We start from the raw sequence: 17,341 nt of genomic DNA, 5'->3' as shown, positions 1-17,341 counted from the left end.
AATGCTTCGGGACCACGGGATACTTAGTGAAGAGCATCAGGAGGCACCCCAAGGCATAGGGGCTGGGACTGGCACTAGGATGCCTTGCGGTGGACAGCCGAGCTCGATCCTTATAAAAGCTTTTTAACTGCAGCAGCTTTAGTGGACGCTACTGGAGCTGGAATTACGCGGCTGCTGGCATGAGACTTGCCCTCCAATAGATCCTTGTAAATGGATTTAAAGTGTATTCATTCAAATTAGAGGGACAATTTAAATTAAAAAGCTTAGAGCTGCCTCCACCACAGGGGGGCTCTCTCGACCCACCAGCGGACAGGCACCAGTATTGGGAGAGGGGGGCTGGCCGTCAGGGTTCACCGCGGCTCTGGCACAAACCCGGCGACACGGAGGTGGCACGGGCAGGAGCGGACTGGCCGTCTCGGCTTCTCACTTTTTGGATTTTAGAAGGGCATGACATGCCTATATCTGTGTCTCCCCCTCCTTTTACTCCTCCACCTCTTTTCTTTTCGCATGACTATATGTACTTGTCACTTTTCCATGTGTTAGTTGTGTCTTCTGAGCAGTTTGTCAGCTTTTGGACACCTTTGAAGGTGTTTTCTATGTGTTTCTATGTGTTTTTGTTTGCCTGCCATTGGTTTTAACGGTGTTCGAAGGTGTTCGACGAACAGTTCGGCGAACACACGGGTGTTCGACGAACCGAACCGAACTCGAACACTACGGGGGTGGCTCAACACTAGTTGCAAATTCAAAATAATTTTTATCTGCATCTAGCTATGAATAAATATTTGGGCTTGTAGCAGTGTGTGGGACTTGTTCTATTAGTCCATCTATACTAACCTCCACCAGGTTGTAAATTCAAAATAATTTTTATCTGCATCTAGCTCTGAAAAAATATTTGGGCTTGGGCTTGTAGCAGTGTGTGGGACTTGTTCTATTAGTCCATCTATACTAACCTCCACCAGGTTGCAAATTCAAAATAATTTTTATCTGCATCTAGCTCTGAAAAAATATTTGGGCTTGGGCTTGTAGCAGTGTGTGGGACTTGTTCTATTAGTCCATCTATACTAACCTCCACCAGGTTGCAAATTCAAAATCATTTTTATCTGCATCTAGCTCTGAAAAAATATTTGGGCTTCGGCTTGTAGCAGTGTGTGGGACTTGTTCTATTAGTCCATCTATACTAACCTCCACCAGGTTGCAAATTCAAAATAATTTTTAGCTGCATCTTGCCTGTAAACTAATTTTGGGCATATTAGCTGTGTGTGGTACTCTTTCTATTAGGCCATCTATACTAAGCTCCACCAACTTTCAAATTACTAATAATTTTTAGCTGCATCTTGCCTGGAAAATAATTTTGGGCATAGTAGCAGTGTGTAGTACTCATTGTATTAGGCCATCTATACCAAGCTCCACCAGCTTTGAAATTAATAATAATTTTTAGCTGCATCTAGCCCGGAAAAATTTTTTTCTTCCCAATAGTGGTAGCAATAGAAATATGGGGCGCGCTCCTGGCTAACAAAAATATACGCTTCATAACAAAAAACACCAGCCTAGCGCACTGCATTAATAAGATGGCATCATCGTCTCTCCCGTCTACGCCGGCTAGCATTCCTGTACCTAAAACACAATGCATGGGTCCGCGCTAGCCACGATGCTGAGGGGTCTAAAGCTGCTGTTAACGCTTTATCACAATTCAATTGGCAGATTTTCACAGAGCTCCTCCCCAACGCCCACCCATCGGTCAACAGTTGCCCACCCTCCCTATGGCATCTAGTGGCGAATAGTTGATGCCATTAATCAGAGCGTCAGTTGCCCCGTCGACGTGGCAAGCATACGGTAAGGCATGGGAAGAGTGGACACGACTAGTAGCAGGCAGACGGGTTGTCCAATGTGAACAAGCCAGATTACAAGTCACCATAGAATTTCTCCACCAGCTAATGATGAGGGGCATATCAGGGGTGTCAGCGCAGCGGTGTCTGACTGGAGTAGCATTTCACTTCCAACTACTGAATTGGGGAGATGTGACAAAGATTCATCATCAGACAATCCATAAAAGGGTGGAAAAGGGGTCAGCCAAGTCAGGAGTGTAGACGTCCCGTCCCGTGTCACTAAAACTGATTTCTCACATCATATCTGTTATGGGGCCGGGTGGTGGAACCTCTGTGCCGAGGTGCAAGGAGGGACCCAGAGGGGCGTGACTAAGTATCCACCCGAACCGACCCTGGTCGTACGGCAGCTAACGACACCGTGACCAGGGAGGATCCGGGCTGAGGGACCAGGTGCTACTCTGGGGACGACCTTGTAAGAGAGCAGGTGACTCCCATGGGTCAGATGACTGGGACTGACCGGTATGGCGGATGGACACGGCAAGCAGGCGGAAGTCTCTGGTAGCTGGCAGGTGGTCACAGTTCGAGAAAGCAGGGCAGGTAACAGTCTTTAGGTTTACCAGGAAGGTGGTCACAGCAAGTGACGGCAGGATCTCCAGGCAGGCTGGCAGGAAACAGGCAGGTGCTCCCAGGTGAGCGGGCAGACAGACGAGGCGGGTAACTGGCAGGAAACTGGTGGGCGCTCCCAGGTGAGCAAGCTGACGGACACAGCAGGTAACAGGCGGGTGCTCCCAGGTGAGCGGGCAGACAGACGAGGCAGGTAACAGGCAGGTAACTGGCGGACGCTCCCAGGTGAGCGGTCTGACAGACGAGGCAGGTAACAGTCAGGTAACTGGTGGACGCTCCCAGGTGAGCGGTCTGACAGACGAGGCAGGAACAGTCATGTAACTGGTAGACGCTCCCAGGGGAGCGATCTGACAGACGAGGCAGGTAACAGGCAGGTAACTGGAGGATGCTCCCAGGTGAGCGGTCTGACTGACAAGGCAGGTAACAGGCTGGCAGGCTGGACGAGGAGTCAGGCTAGCAGCGGAACCTGAGGGCTGAAGCACAGGTGAGACACAGTGCAAACAACTTTGCTCGGGCACCTCCATTTTGGAGGAAGTATATGGGAATTCCTCCGGCAATTGGCCGGGGACTCCTTAGGACGACGCGCGCGGCCCCTTTAAGAGAGGGGGAGTACGCACGCGCGTGCCCTAAGCACAGTGCCCGGGAAGGAGCGCGCGCCGGCAGCAGCGAGGGAAGGAGCGCAGGAGGACGCCACGCGCTGAACAGGAAGGTGAGAGGGACGGCGTCTCTGCCTAGCAGGAGGCAGAGACGCCGATGCTACAATATCCCTAACACCATTAACATGACACTCACAATTTGAAGCAATACTACTGTCTGCTGCATTTGCGATCGCCTTCTTCGGGGCACTATGCATAAGCGAATTAGTCCCTCAATCCAAAATTACCACCAGTGGAGACTTATTACACCAGGACGTAGTCATAGCCAATAGTGCAATACGCCAATCGAAAACGGTTCCAGCGGGCAGGGGCACTGGGGTACTTCTACAACCCACAAACGGTATACTGAGTCGGGTAACAATAGTAAAAACATATATAACCATCAGATCACAAAGTAATTTCTTCCTATCACACATTGATGGAACGCCATTATCAAGATACCAGTTCCAAGCTATATTTAATAAATGCATAACATCGGCAGGGAGCCACCCCAAAGATTACGGGACACACTCATTCCGTATAGGCGCAGCCACGGAAGCAGCAAGAGCAGGTCTGTCAGAAACGGAAGTTCAGAGGATATTGAGATGGCGATCCACCTGTTTGACGAGATACATAAGACCGGACTTGTTATCCTAACGTGGTTTGTTTCTTTTACAGGTGACGCTAAGCCAACAGTGTGGGTGATAGGCCACTCGCATATATATTGGGCAGAAAAAAGGACAAAAGTCCACCCAGGCGGGAGGAAATTAGAGTTTCATAACACATATTTCAACTGGAGAGGTATTAGAGGCCTGCTATGGCCACAGGTACTAATGGAGGTAATCAAGGTACGGAGAGAGGCAAGAGGTCCGGTCATCTTAGTTATACAGGCCCGGGGAAACGACCTAGGTCATCACAAGAGCGCATAACTAATGGCAATAATGAAACTAGACACTGAGCGCTTCAGAGAATTTTTCACAAAACTAACTATAGTATGGTCAGAGATTGTGCCGATAGCGGTATGGCAAGGTGCGCGAGACATCACGGCCATCAAACGGACAAGGCGGGTAATAAATATTCGGATGGCAAAATTTCGAAGAGACAGAGGCGGTGTAGTGATACAACACCGACAACTGGAAGGAGATAAAGCAGGCCTCATACGGCCCGACGGTATTCACTTAATGGATATTGGACTGTACATATTCCTGTCAGGACTCCAGGACGGAGTGGAACAAGCGTTAAGACTGATGAATGGGGGTCAGAGTCCTGCATACGAGTATGCAGGATCCTCCGTGGCCTGGAAATAGAAAGGACATGTTGGAGAGTTACACTTGTTGGCCAACTTGCCGGTGTGGAGACCCAGGGCATGCTGCAACAAGCTGAATTATTTTAGAAATAAAATGCCTTTCTAATGGAATGAGTATAAAGAGTTAATAAAGCTGTGACCGATCCTCACCCATGCAGTTGTAAGAGTTACATTGTCGTATTGTCAAGGAAAGGGGGGCGGTAGGGAGGCTGAGTGTCTGGGTTTGGTTGGGGGTCCCCACAGTCTGCCTAGGCTAGATGCATTTAAAAATTCTTATTAGATACACAGGCGGTGCAGCTTGCTTCGCAGCTGGGCTACTACGCCCAAAGTATTGCCTAGGCTAGATGCAGTTAAAAATTCTACGCTGACTAGCAGACACTGAAGCTTTGGAGCAGACCTCTGAGTAAACAGCTCTTCAGACTCAACCATCTGTGTTACCACAAGCCATAGTGTATGTAGTTTCTTACAGTTAAAAGGGGGGGGGCGACCCAACCCACCTGGAATTGACGATGCCAACGTCACGTAAAACACAGCAAGGGGACTCCAAGAAGAGTCTCCATTTTTTCCAAAAATTGTGGCACAGACACCACTTAAGTGGCATCAATTGCCCCAGAGTTGCTTAAAATGGTTGGTGAGGTGATTTTACCAAATCCTCAAGCTTTTAGTCTCCCCAAGATGACACAGGGGTAGAAAAGTCCTTGCGGATCCATGATTTGTTCATCTTTATGAACGTGAGTTTGTCTACATTCTCAGTGGACAGCCGCGTGCGCTTATCTGTCAGCACACCACCAGCAGCGCTGAACACACATTCAGAGAGAACGCTGGCTGCAGGGCATGACAAGATCTCCAAGGCGTGAGTGGCGAGCTCCGGACATTTTTCCAGATTGGAATCCCAAAATGAGCAAGGGTCCAGTGACACAGTCATGGCTTCGATGTTCACTTGGAGATACTCCTGTACCATCCTCTCTAGGCGTTGACTATGTGTCAGACTTCTTGTCTCCTGTGGCCTTGCAAAGGATGGTCTAAAATAGTGGTGAAACGATTCCACAAAATTGCTGTTACCAGCAGATACTGTGTTACTGTTACGGTTTGAGTGATGAAGACTCGACAGTCCCATGGTTTGCAAGTTAGAACTGTGAGATTCACTACGTGCACCACTGGTGTTTTGTGGAAAAGCACATGTAAGATTCTGCAACAGCCTTTGCAGATACTCCTGCATGCGTGAATCCCTTTCTATGGCAGGAATTATTTCGGCAAATTTACTTTTGTACCGGTGATCTAAGAGTGTGGCAACCCAGTAGTCGGGATTACTTCGAATTCTGACAATCCGAGGGTCATGTTGCAGGTAGTGCAGCAAGAAGGCACTCATGTGTCTTGCGCATCCAGGAGGACCAAGTCCTTGTTGTGTTGGTAGCGAGGTAAGAATCATGCTTCCTTCCTCTGCCCTCTCCCCCCAACCTCGCACAACAGAAATGTGATCAAGGTCTCCCTCATCTGATGAGTCTTACATGCCCATCGCCAGTTCGTCCTCCACTTCTTCCTCGGCTCCTGCACCTTCCTCAACAGTTTGGCTGCTACCATGCGCCCTGGTTAATCCCTCTCCCCCACCCTCCCATGCTTGCCGCCTTGGTGCTGCCGACCGTCTGGACCTTGGAGATGTTATCCCTTCCGCATACGACTCCTCCTCTACTTCCTCCACCTCCTCTTGTCCCACCACCTGACTCTGAATTCTGTTTAACGTGTGCTCCAGCATGTAAATCACGAATAGTCATGCTGATAATGGCATCGTTGTCAGCACTAAACATCTTCGTCGCCATTTCAAAACTGTGCAGAAGGATGTGTGGCGCCCCTGAGGGTTCAGTCGCCACAGAGGTACTGCATCTCACCCAGAGGTGTGGTGTCTCACCCTCAGGTAAGGAAGGAGTATGGCTCGGGACCCTAACACCTGCATCCAACGCATACCCGCAGTGGGGGTAGGGCGAGATTGCTCCTAAGGGAGAGCACAGTCCCAGGTCCCTAGCTGGTGGGAGGGTCCTATGTAGTGGGTGTGGGTGGAGAAAGCAGCTTAGGGGAGCACATGACAGGGAGAGTATAAATAGGAAGCCATCTTAGAAAGAGCAAGCCAGTCAGAGGAGGAGAAGTGACAGGAGCAGAGGCTCTGCATGAGCTCTGCTCTGGAGGCGGGCCTATCCTGGGAGGCCCAGGACTGAAGGAGAGAAGAGAGGAGTGGGAGCAGGAAGGCTCCAGGAACCGAAGGGACCCTAGGGGTATGGGCCGTGCAGAAGGCCACCCGTACACCGCTGCTACCAGGAGGTAGAGGGGTCAGGCCAGATAAGGGGAACCGGTCCCTCAACTAGCGGAGAAACAGCAAGGCTCAACTAGAAACCGGAGGCTGCAGCATTTCATGTACTGCAGGCCAAAGTCCACACCAGTCTCACTAAGAAGGTAGCCACATAGGACCCAGGGGACGGAACACATGTCGCCCGCCAAGGCCCGAGGATACCGGATAGAAGTGTCACTGGGTGTGAGGTGCAGGGAGAAGGCCAGAGAAAGGACACACAGAAGGGGGTCCTGCTAAGTACTCTGGAGCTATCTGGGAGTGGACTCAGCCACTCACTGAGTACGCACAGCACGACGGGGGAGATTGCTCTGGTACCTGTAGTCTGGACTGCAACAACTGTAAGTAAAGATCTTGAGACTGCATCACACGGACTCTGTGTTCATTACTGACTCCCTGCACTACAACCACCATCATCCACCCACACTGCCCTGAAGCTACACTCTTCCTGTGGGGAGTAATAATACCATTGCTACAAAACCACCAGCTTCAGAGGACTGTTCCGCAGCGGCGGCCCCTTTGGCTGCACTCCACAGGTGGCGTAGTCGGACATTATAAAACCCATATATACAAATTACCCTTGGATTGACCGCCATGGGTCACGGACCGGGTCGCCGCCACAGTGACTACAACCCCAGCATCTACCGGCCCGGCTCCGGGTACCCCACGGTCCAGGGGGCGCGTCAACTTCATAGGTCCCTGATCTGAGACCACTCCTGCAGCGTGATTTGCCCCACCTCTGGATCTCGTTGGCCCAGGCTATACGTCAGAACGTATTGCACCAGGGCTTGTCGGTGCTGCCACAGCAACATGTGCAGAGTTGAATTCCACTGTGTCGGCACATCGCATTTCAGCCAGTGAACTGGCATGCCCAACGACTTCTGTAGAGATGTAAGTCGTTGATCTGCAGGATGCGAACGGCGGAAGTGAGCACACAGCGACCGTGCCCTCTGCAGAAGGCCATCTAGTCCGGGATAGTGGGCTAAAAATTGCTGGACAACCAGGTTCAACACGTGAGCCATACAAGGCACGTGTGTGACATTGCCCCGGCGAAGGGCCGCACCCAGGTTTGCAGCATTGTCGCACACGACCTTCCCTGATTGCAGGTCCAGTGGAGACAACCATTCATGAAACTGGGTCTCCAGAACTGACCACAACTTCTCAGCTGTGTGACTCACATTTCCCAGACATTTCAAAGTAAACACCGCCTGATGCCATTGAGCCCTGCTGCCACCATAGTAAGGAGGTGTGCAGGATTCCTTCTGCGCAGTTAGAAAGCGGGTGGCATTACCAGACAGGCTTTGGGTGCAGATGGAGGACCGAGAGGAGGTTGAGGAGGCAGGAGCAGTGGAGGAACTTCTAGATAAAGAGGATTGACGTACAAGTCGAGGGGACGGCAAGACTTGGACAGCAGCCCCTTGTCCTGCTGTCACCATAGTTACCCAGTGCCCAGTGAGCGACATGTAACGCCCCTGTCCAAGCTTACTCGCCCAAGTGTCTGTGGTGAAATGCAACCTGTCGCACCCAGAGTTTCTCAAAGAAGCGGTGATGTTGTGTGCGACATGCTGGTGGAGCGCAGGCACACCTTTCTTTGAGAAGTAGTGCCGACTGGGCATCTGGTACTGGGGCACTGCGACGGACATAAGGTCTCGAAAATCCTCTGTGTCCACCAGGCGGAAAGGCAGCATTTCTGTAGCCAACAGCTTGCAGATGGTGAAATTCAACCTCTTAGCTTTGTCATGGCTAGGAGGAAATGGTCTTTTACTTGTCCACATGTGAGGGACCGAGGGCTGGCTGTTGTGCTTAGACGGGGTTGAGTAGGGTGTCCCCGGCAAACTTGCCGGTCTGTGAGGAAGATGCAGGCGGAAAAGTTAGGTTGCCTTGATCCAAAGGTGGTGCTCTCGATGTCGGAGAGCGCTCAACACCAGCTGGTGTTTCCACTTCCAAATGAAATGATGACCTGCCAATCACACTGGCTGTTGCAGGTAAAGAGGTGGCAGGTCTGCGTCCAAAAACATGTGTGACTGCTGTCCCCCCAGTCACAGAGGATGAAGAGGCCGCGGATGCACAAGATGAGGCAGACGGTGGTTGGCACGGCCCGCTAGGCCGCATTGTAGCACAGTGAGCTTCCCACTGCAACTTATGTTTCATATCCATGTGACGGTTCATGCATGAAGTACTCAAACTATGGATTTTTTGGCCTCTACTTAGCTTTGGTGACAAATATTACAGATAACACGAGTTGGGTCATCAATATCGATCTGAAAAAATACCCAGCCTATGCAAGGCTTAGAGCCCATGCGACCTGAAGAGCCACTACGACTTGTGGTCAGAGTCAGAGTTGTGGTTGAGGATGCAGTTGTTGACGTGCTTCCAGTACTCCGTCTCTGTCCAGGAAGGCGCAACCTAACCTCGTCGTCAATAGCATCTGTGACGCCCAGCTGCGCTTGGTATCACAGATCCTAGAAGAGTGCATGGATGCAATCCTCCACAAGAGGCCCCCATAAAAATACACACATCTCCACCTTCCACCTCAGACCAGCAGAGGGAGCCCATTAGGGATATAAATAGGGAAGGTGGAGCTAGGCAGTTCAGTTCCTCTGAAGAGTTCCTGCAGTAGAGAAGCCTAAGAGAGGTCAGTCTGCAGTGGAGCTCAGTCTAGTCTAGAGAACTCAGTTAATAGTTCAGCAGTGGAGCACGAGGCTCCTGTTAGCTAGATTCAGGGAGCCCAGTTAGAGCTTAAGGTGTGCCGGCGCCATAAGATCGGTGAAGCGCGGCAAGTTGTCGTTAGTGTATATAGCGTAGTGAGGGCCCGAGTAGGCCGAAGGTGAGTGGAGAGTTAGTACATAGGGGGCAGAGGAGCTTAACCAGCTCACCCCGAAGCATTTTACCGGACACCGGATCCGAGCTTACCGGGATCTCTATGACCCAGTAAGGCATAACCGGAATCCCTGGAGAACTACAAGTCCCAGGATCGCTAAGGTGCTGATACGTAACAGAACCAGGAGACGCTTAGGCCCCGCATACTGGGAGCATGAACTGAAGACAAGGCCCTACCACAAGGTCAGCCAGCACAGGACAGAGACAAAGTTAGGCCTAGCTCCAGGCAGGTCAGAAACTTACTACGCAGAGGGAAGAAACAGGAGGCCCTACACCCGCTCATTGGGAAGGATCCTGATATGCACCCTTCACCCTACAGTGCTCCGGGATGTGCCTGAATTTCCACCAGTAAAAGGTACTGAAGTGACTACCGTGTCCGTTCCCTGTTCTTGCTCTGACCCAGCTGGGTCTCGCCTGTCCTGAATTCCCCCTGCATACGCTTTTCTGAGGCCTAGCTCCACCTGTGGGGAGCTATACCATCGAGCTGCCTTTTCACCGGCCTCAGTGGACTACTGCAGTGCTGGTGCTTCTCACCAGATACCACAGGTGGCATCACGAACTCTTATAAAATTAACAAATAGCTACCCTTTTAAAGACTGACCCCAGGGTACGGGCCCGGGAGCCGACCACCGTGACATCCCAAAGGCCAGGCAAAGGCCCGGGTACCGAGTCATCCCCATCCCCTGGGCTAGTCACATCCTCCTCCACCTCCTCTGCTGACCTCATCGACTGGCTGACTGTGGGTTGACAGTAAGTGGGATCTCCAACCTCGTCATCATCACCCTGTGTGTTCTCACACCCGTCGTCCTCAGAGCCAACCTCTTCCTGCCCTGACCGAAAAGTCAAGTTGTCGCTCCAATCAGGTATTTGAGTCTCATCATCGTCTTCATCATTGTCTCCACCAACAGGAGTTACAGTTTGGGAGCGAGGGTCTACATTATGCTCAGAACCTTCTTCATCTGGTCCTGGATCCGACTCATAAAGATTCTGGGCATCAGAGCAGATCATTTCCTCATCTGGATTAACAGAAGCTCTGGAGCAGACCTCCGTTTCCCAGGCTATAGTATGAGTAAACAGCTGTGCAGACTCAACCATCTGTGTTACCCCATACTCAGACAGGCAGCTGGAGACTTGGGAGCTGTGAGGAAGCAAGTGCGATTGGGGTGACACCTCTGAGGACTGGAGTATTTGTGATGTTGAAGTTGAGGTGGAGGAGAGCCCACTTGAAGGAGCACTTGATATACGTTGAAGTACCTGCTGTTTTTGTGCCTCATCTGGAATTTGTAGCGATGGGCGTGTCCGTAAGAAAGGGATCGTATCACATTGTCCACGAAAAGAAGTAGACATCTTAGTTTGGCTGGAAGATGGTCTTTCTTCTGCAGATGTTACTCCCCCCCACCACGGGGGGGCTTGATCCACCAGCGGACAGGCACCAGTATTGAGAGAGGGGAGTTGGCCGTCAGGGTCCACCGCAGCTCTGGCACAAACCCGGCGACACAGAGGTCGCACGGGCAGGAACGGACTGGCCGTGTCGGCTTCGCACTTTTTTGGTTTTAGAAGGGCATGACATGCCTATATCTGTGTCTCCCCCTCCTTTTACTCCTTCACCTCTTTTCTTTTCCCATGACTATATGTACTTGTCACTTTTCCATGTGTTAGTTGTGTCTTCTGAGCAGTTTGTCAGCTTTTGGACACCTTTGAAGGTGTTTTCTATGTGTTTCTATGTGTTTTTGTTTGCCTGCCATTGGTTTTAACGGTGTTCGAAGGTGTTCGACGAACAGTTCGACGAACAGTTCGGCGAACATACGGGTGTTCGACGAACCGAACCGAACTCAAACACTACGGGGGTGGCTCAACACTATTTGTGAGCAGCAGAAGGCAGTTGTTGAGTACCAGCTTCAACACGCCCATCGGCATTCAGGTCAGCCTTGGCACATAAGAACTGATGAGTGGGCATGGATGTCTGACATCTGTGCCACCCTCAAAAACTTTAAGGACTCCGCAAAGATGGTGAGCAGCTATGACGCCATAATTAGCGTCACCATTCCGCTTCTCTGTCTACTGAAATGCTTGGTACTCACAGTTAAAGAGGAGGCATTGCAGGCGGAGCAAGAAACTATGCAGCCCAGCCTCATCTCAATGCGGATTGGGTGATAATGAAGAGGAGGAGAAGGATGACGAGAACATGGACAGTTGTCCTCTTTGGGAGGACAGGGAAGTCTTGGCTGTCTTGGAAGTCTTGATACCCCTTTTTCAGTCTGTGGGAAAGCTGTATGAGTTTCGCTTAATGACCTTCAGTGTTCTAAACCGTGGCTTTGCTTATGCACGTTATTTCTCTAATCGCAATGCCGATCAGGCCATTGTCCAACTCTGTAGTGATTAAATTCAAGGCGTAAAGAAACATCTTTGTCTGTGATTAAGCACCACCGAGAAGTATGAGCTTATGTTGGACGGGCTGCCATTGCTTATGTAACAAGCTGCATTAGAGGACTTCCTGGGAGAAATGACAGCCGGAGTAGATATGGTTTCCCTCTATGCCAGTCCTTTCACCAAGCTAAAGAATATGGCTGTGGTGAAATAAAACTCTCACCGAGAAGCAGTGTCAGACTGAAGAACATTGGGCCCACCAGAGGATTTGATTTTGAGGGACCACCTTTCTCCCCCACTAAAGAGCCCCATAGCAGCTGCAAGGTTTGCGCTATGAACTCTCCTGAAGGAGAAGCAAGGACCCACCGGAGGATTCTCCAGTTCTCTGGTGGGCCCTTCCAATCCTGCCGAGAAGCAGCCCTGGCTAAGAAAAGTGAGTGGGAAAGTTCCTGGACACTCTATGGCTGTTTTTTTGCTGAGGCCTGGCTCTAGTGAGATGTACTGTCCCTGGCCACATTCATTTGTCCACATGTTTGTGGTTAGGCGGTCCTTCCCATTAAGTGCACTGGGGAGGGCAGGGGTAATGTTCTGGGACCCGTGCTTGTGGGAGGCGGGGACGACACCGGGAGAAATAGTGGCGGCTTGGGGGCCGAGTATGAAAACCCAGCCGCTGCCGCCATGAGGCTATGAAAATTTTCCGCCACCACAAGCCTAAAAGGTAACATTTCAAGTGCAAGCAGCTGTCTAGAAATGTGGCAGTTTAGTATTGCGGCCTCTGGGTGGCTGCATACTTGCGTTTGCATTCCAAGAAATAGAAAATTAAGGAGATGGATGGCCTCATCATCATGACAACCTGCAAGGTTTGTGCTATGAACTCTCCTGATGGAGAAGCCAGGGCCCACCGGAGGAGTCTTTGGTTCTCTGGTGGGCCAGTCCAACCCTGCCAAGAAGCATCCCTGGCTAAGAAAAGTGTGTAGGAAGGTTCCCGGACACTCTATGGCTGCTTTTTTACTGTGGACTGGCTCCAGCAATCCATAAGTTTGCAATCTTTAAGATCCCTTCACTGGCTCCCAATTGCCCAGCGTATCCAGTTCAAACTACTAACACTGACGTACAAAGCCATCCCTAACCTTTCTTCTCCATACATCTCTGAACTAATCTCCTGATATATTCCCTTCTGTAATCTCCAGTCCTCCCAAGACCTCCTTCTTTCCACACTTATCTGTTCATCACCCAATCACCTCCAATACTTCTACAAAATATCCCCCATTCTCTGGAATTCTGTGCCTCAACACGTCCGATCAGCCACCAGATTCGGATCCTTCAGACACAATCTGAAAACCCATCTCTTCAAGACAGCCTACAGCCTGTCATTGTCTCGCTGCCACCTCACCTCAACACCACCGTAGCTAATGGAACTTTACGACCTACTGTCTCCTTCCCCACCATCCTGTAGAATGTAAGGCCGCAAGTGCAGGGTCTATAAGACTTAAGATGCAATATGGCACCTTGGCAAAACCCAGTTATGTTCTCCCTCTGATATCTAACAATAACAAACAGGTCATGCTGGAAAAAACTTGCACCTACTGCCACTCAGTGTCTTCAGCTCCTTTGTGAGAAACTAATGTTTGCTCAGCCAGTCTACCAAATAAAATTCCTGAGGTACGGAAATTGTGGGTGGTTTGCTTCTGGTACTGGGTGCTAATACCAAACCATGGCGTGCTATTCACTGGATATTCCTGGCTGGTTCGAGACAAGCTCATTCCCACAGAAAAGTACCAGCAAGCTAAGGAGATGGTGGCCTCTATCATCATGAAGGCGTTTGCTCGTTGTCTAGTAGTCTGGCTTTTATACTAATGATCCTGCTCATTTTTATAGTTTTAAGTGAGCACACGGAGAACGTGGTTTCTGGAGCTACGCACCCAGGCCGGGATAGTGGCGGAGAAATTGCTGTACCATAAGGATGAGGATGCGAGCCTTGCAAGGCACGTGTCTGAGGTTGCTCCAACGTAGGGCCGCCACTGGGTTTTCACCATTATCGCACATGGCCTTCCCTTGCTCCAGGTTCAGTGGAGACAGCCATTGCTCAAACGCGGCATGGAGAGCTGTCCACAACTCTTCAGCTGTATGACTGCGATCTCCAAAGCATATTAATTTTAACACTGCCTGATTGCGGTGAGACCTGGCTGCGCAGTACAGAGGTAGGGGGGATTCTCTCTGCACTGTTGGAACGTGTGTCTCAGTTACACAGAGGTTTAGGGTGCAGGTGGAGGCCCTAGAGGAGGTGGAGGATGCAGAAGCACTGGAGGAAGTGTTAGATACAGAGGTTTGTCCCGCAAGCTTTGGGGATTCCAACAATTGCTGTGTAGTGACACCTTGGTATCTAGTGGTTTAGTTCTCCATCCCCTGGTGTGTAGTGGTTTAGTTCTTCAACCCTAGCTGTTTAGTAGTTTAGTTCTCCAACCCCTCTTTTCTATTAGTTTAGTTCTCCATGTTCTGGTGTGTATTTTTTTGCATTCTCTAACCTTAGCTGTTTAGTAGTTTAGTTCTCCAACCCCTGTTTTCTATTAGTTTAGTTACCCATGTTCTGGTGTGTATTTGTTTCATTCTCCAACCTTAGCTGTTTAGTAGTTTAGTTCTCGAACCCCTGTTGTATATTAGTTTAGTTCTTCATGTTCCGGTATGTATTCATTTCTTTCTCCAACCCATCCATGCCCACCCCCAGGGGTTAACATCTTGTGATGAGGGTTTGGATTCTTCTTGGACCCTACTTCATCCGTGCCTGGATCAACTGAAAAAAATTTGGAGCATCGCTACACATGCTTTTCCCATCTTGAGTCTGTAAAGCTTTGGATTAGACCTCTGATGCCCCAGAATAAAAAGTGTGAACAGATCTGCGGACTCGCCCATCTGTGCTTCTCCACAGTCAGTTGGCTGGTTGGAGAGTTGTGACGTGGGTGAAAACAAGGGTAATTGTGGTGTCACCTCTGAGGACTGTACCGTGTGTGATGTTAATGTGAAAGAAGAGGAGCAGAGGCCACTTGATGCAGTGCTTGTCAGCTACTGGAGCATATGTTCTTCCTGCCCCTCATCTACTAGGCATACCGCTGTGCGACTGCCAAAGAAAGGGAGTGCAGTCCAGTAACAGAAGTTTTCAAAATGCTGCACAATTGCTCATTGCAGCAAAACAAACCTACTTCTCATCTCTCATATCATATGTGTCTCACAATCCTAAACAGTCAATCAGTACTTTCAAGTCCCTCCCCTGTCCACAAGCTCCCCCTCCCCCCCTCCTCTCATCTCAGCTGAAGACAACCTAATTCTTCAAGCAGAAGATTGACAACATAAGACAAAGCTTTTGCTTAAAGTTCCAACAGCCCCTTCTCATAACAACTCAACTCTCCTCCTCCAAAACCAGCTTTTCCGGCATCACGAAAGATCATCTTTACTCTCCAAATCACATCTCACCGCCTGTGAACTTGACCAAATACCATCCCACTTCATTTCAAACCATACCACAGTCTTCATCCCCAGCCTAACCCTCCTCTTCTACCTGTCACTAACAACTGGCGTCTTCCCCTCGTGGTTCAAACATACCTTGATCACACCCATCCCCCAAAACCCCTCCCTTGACCCATCCTATGTTAAGCTATCGCCCCATCTGACTTCTCCCCTATGCCTCCAAACTACTGGATCAACATGTCTATTTTGAACTGTCCTCCAACCTCTTCTCCCGCTCCCTCTTTGACCGCTTGCAATCAGGCTTCCGACCTCATCATTCCACTGAAACTGCCCTGACTAAAGTCACCAATGACCTACTAACTGCCAAATCCAAGCCAGACTACTCTGTCTTCCTCCTCCTAGACCCGTCATCTGCATTTGACACAGTAGACCATACCCTTTTACTACAGACTCTCATCTCTCGGCATCACAGACTTGACCCTGTCTTGGATCTTTTCATACCTAACCGACAGGACATTCAGTGTCTCCCACTCACACACCACCTCCTCATCTCACCCCTTATGTGTCGGTGTCCCCTAAGGTTCAGTTATAGGACTCAGGCTCTTCTCCATCTACACCTTTGGCCTGGGACAGCTCATGGTCTCACGGCTTTCAGTATCATCTGTATGCTGATGACACACAGATCTACCTCTCTGGACCTGATATCACCTCCTTGCTAACCAGAATCCCACAATGTGTGTCCTATATTTCATCTTTCTTCTCTGCTAGATTTGTAAAAATTAACATGGATAAAACAGAATGCATCAACTTTCCACCATCTCATTCACCCCCTCCTCCAACTGACCTATCTATAAAAGTGAATGGCTGCCCAATCTTCCTAATCCCGCAAGCTTGACTCTGATCTGTCCTTCAAACATCAGATCCAATCCCTTTCCACTTGCTGCTGACTCCAACTTCAAAGTATCTCGGGGATCCGCACATTCCTCAACCATGAATGTAGAAAAACACCAGTACACGCCCTCATCATCTCCTGCCTCGACTACTACAAGCTCCTGCTCTGTGGCCTCCCTTCTACCGCTCTCTCACCCCTCCAATCTATCCTAAACTGTGCTGACCAATTAATGCGCCTGTCATCCCGCTATTCCCAGGCTTCTCCCCTCTGTCAGTCCCTGCGCTGGCTCCCTGTTGCCCACAGACTCGAGTTGTAAAGCCTAACTTTGGCATACCAAGCCATCGAAAACCTGTCTCCTCCATACATGTGTGACCTAGTTTCCCTGTTCTAGTTACCTGCATGCAACTTCCCATCCTTCCAAGATCTCCTTCTCTACTTCCCTCTTATCTCTTCTTGTCACGATCGCATACAAGATTTGTCCCGTGCATCTCCGCTACTGTGTATTGCTGTACCCCAACACATCAGACTCTTGCCTACCGTGCAAACCTTGAAAAGAAAGCTGAAGACCCACTTCTTGTGACAAGTGTACAATCTGCCGTAAGCCTCGCTCCAGCATACCGCTGCACAACTAGCTATACCCTCACCTACTGTATCTTCATCCATCCCTTGTAGATTGTTTGTGCGCCCTGGTGGGCATTGTCCTCTCTACTCTTGTACCAGTCGGTGACCCCTTTTCACATGTAACGTGCCACAGAATAAATGTCGCAGTAATAGTAATAATAATTATAGTACTTGTACTCTGGGTCAATTGATGGCACTTTCCAGGTGTCTACCCCTAATTTGATGTGTTTTGGCAGCTTTTGGGCCGGTTTTAAGGTGTTGCGTATGCGTTTTTTTATCCCCCCCATTGAATCCTATGGCGTTCGGTAAGGTTTATCAAACATTCGACGAATAAATCGGCGATTATCGCAAATTCGGCGATCGTAATCCGAATCAAATATAAAAACATTC

Source organism: Phyllobates terribilis, unplaced genomic scaffold (assembly GCF_046119375.1).
Source record: "Phyllobates terribilis strain yellow unplaced genomic scaffold, ASM4611937v1 Scaffold_12__6_contigs__length_324123572, whole genome shotgun sequence".
Classification (NCBI taxonomy): Eukaryota; Metazoa; Chordata; class Amphibia; order Anura; family Dendrobatidae; genus Phyllobates; species Phyllobates terribilis.
Note: the sequence above shows the minus strand (reverse complement) of the source record.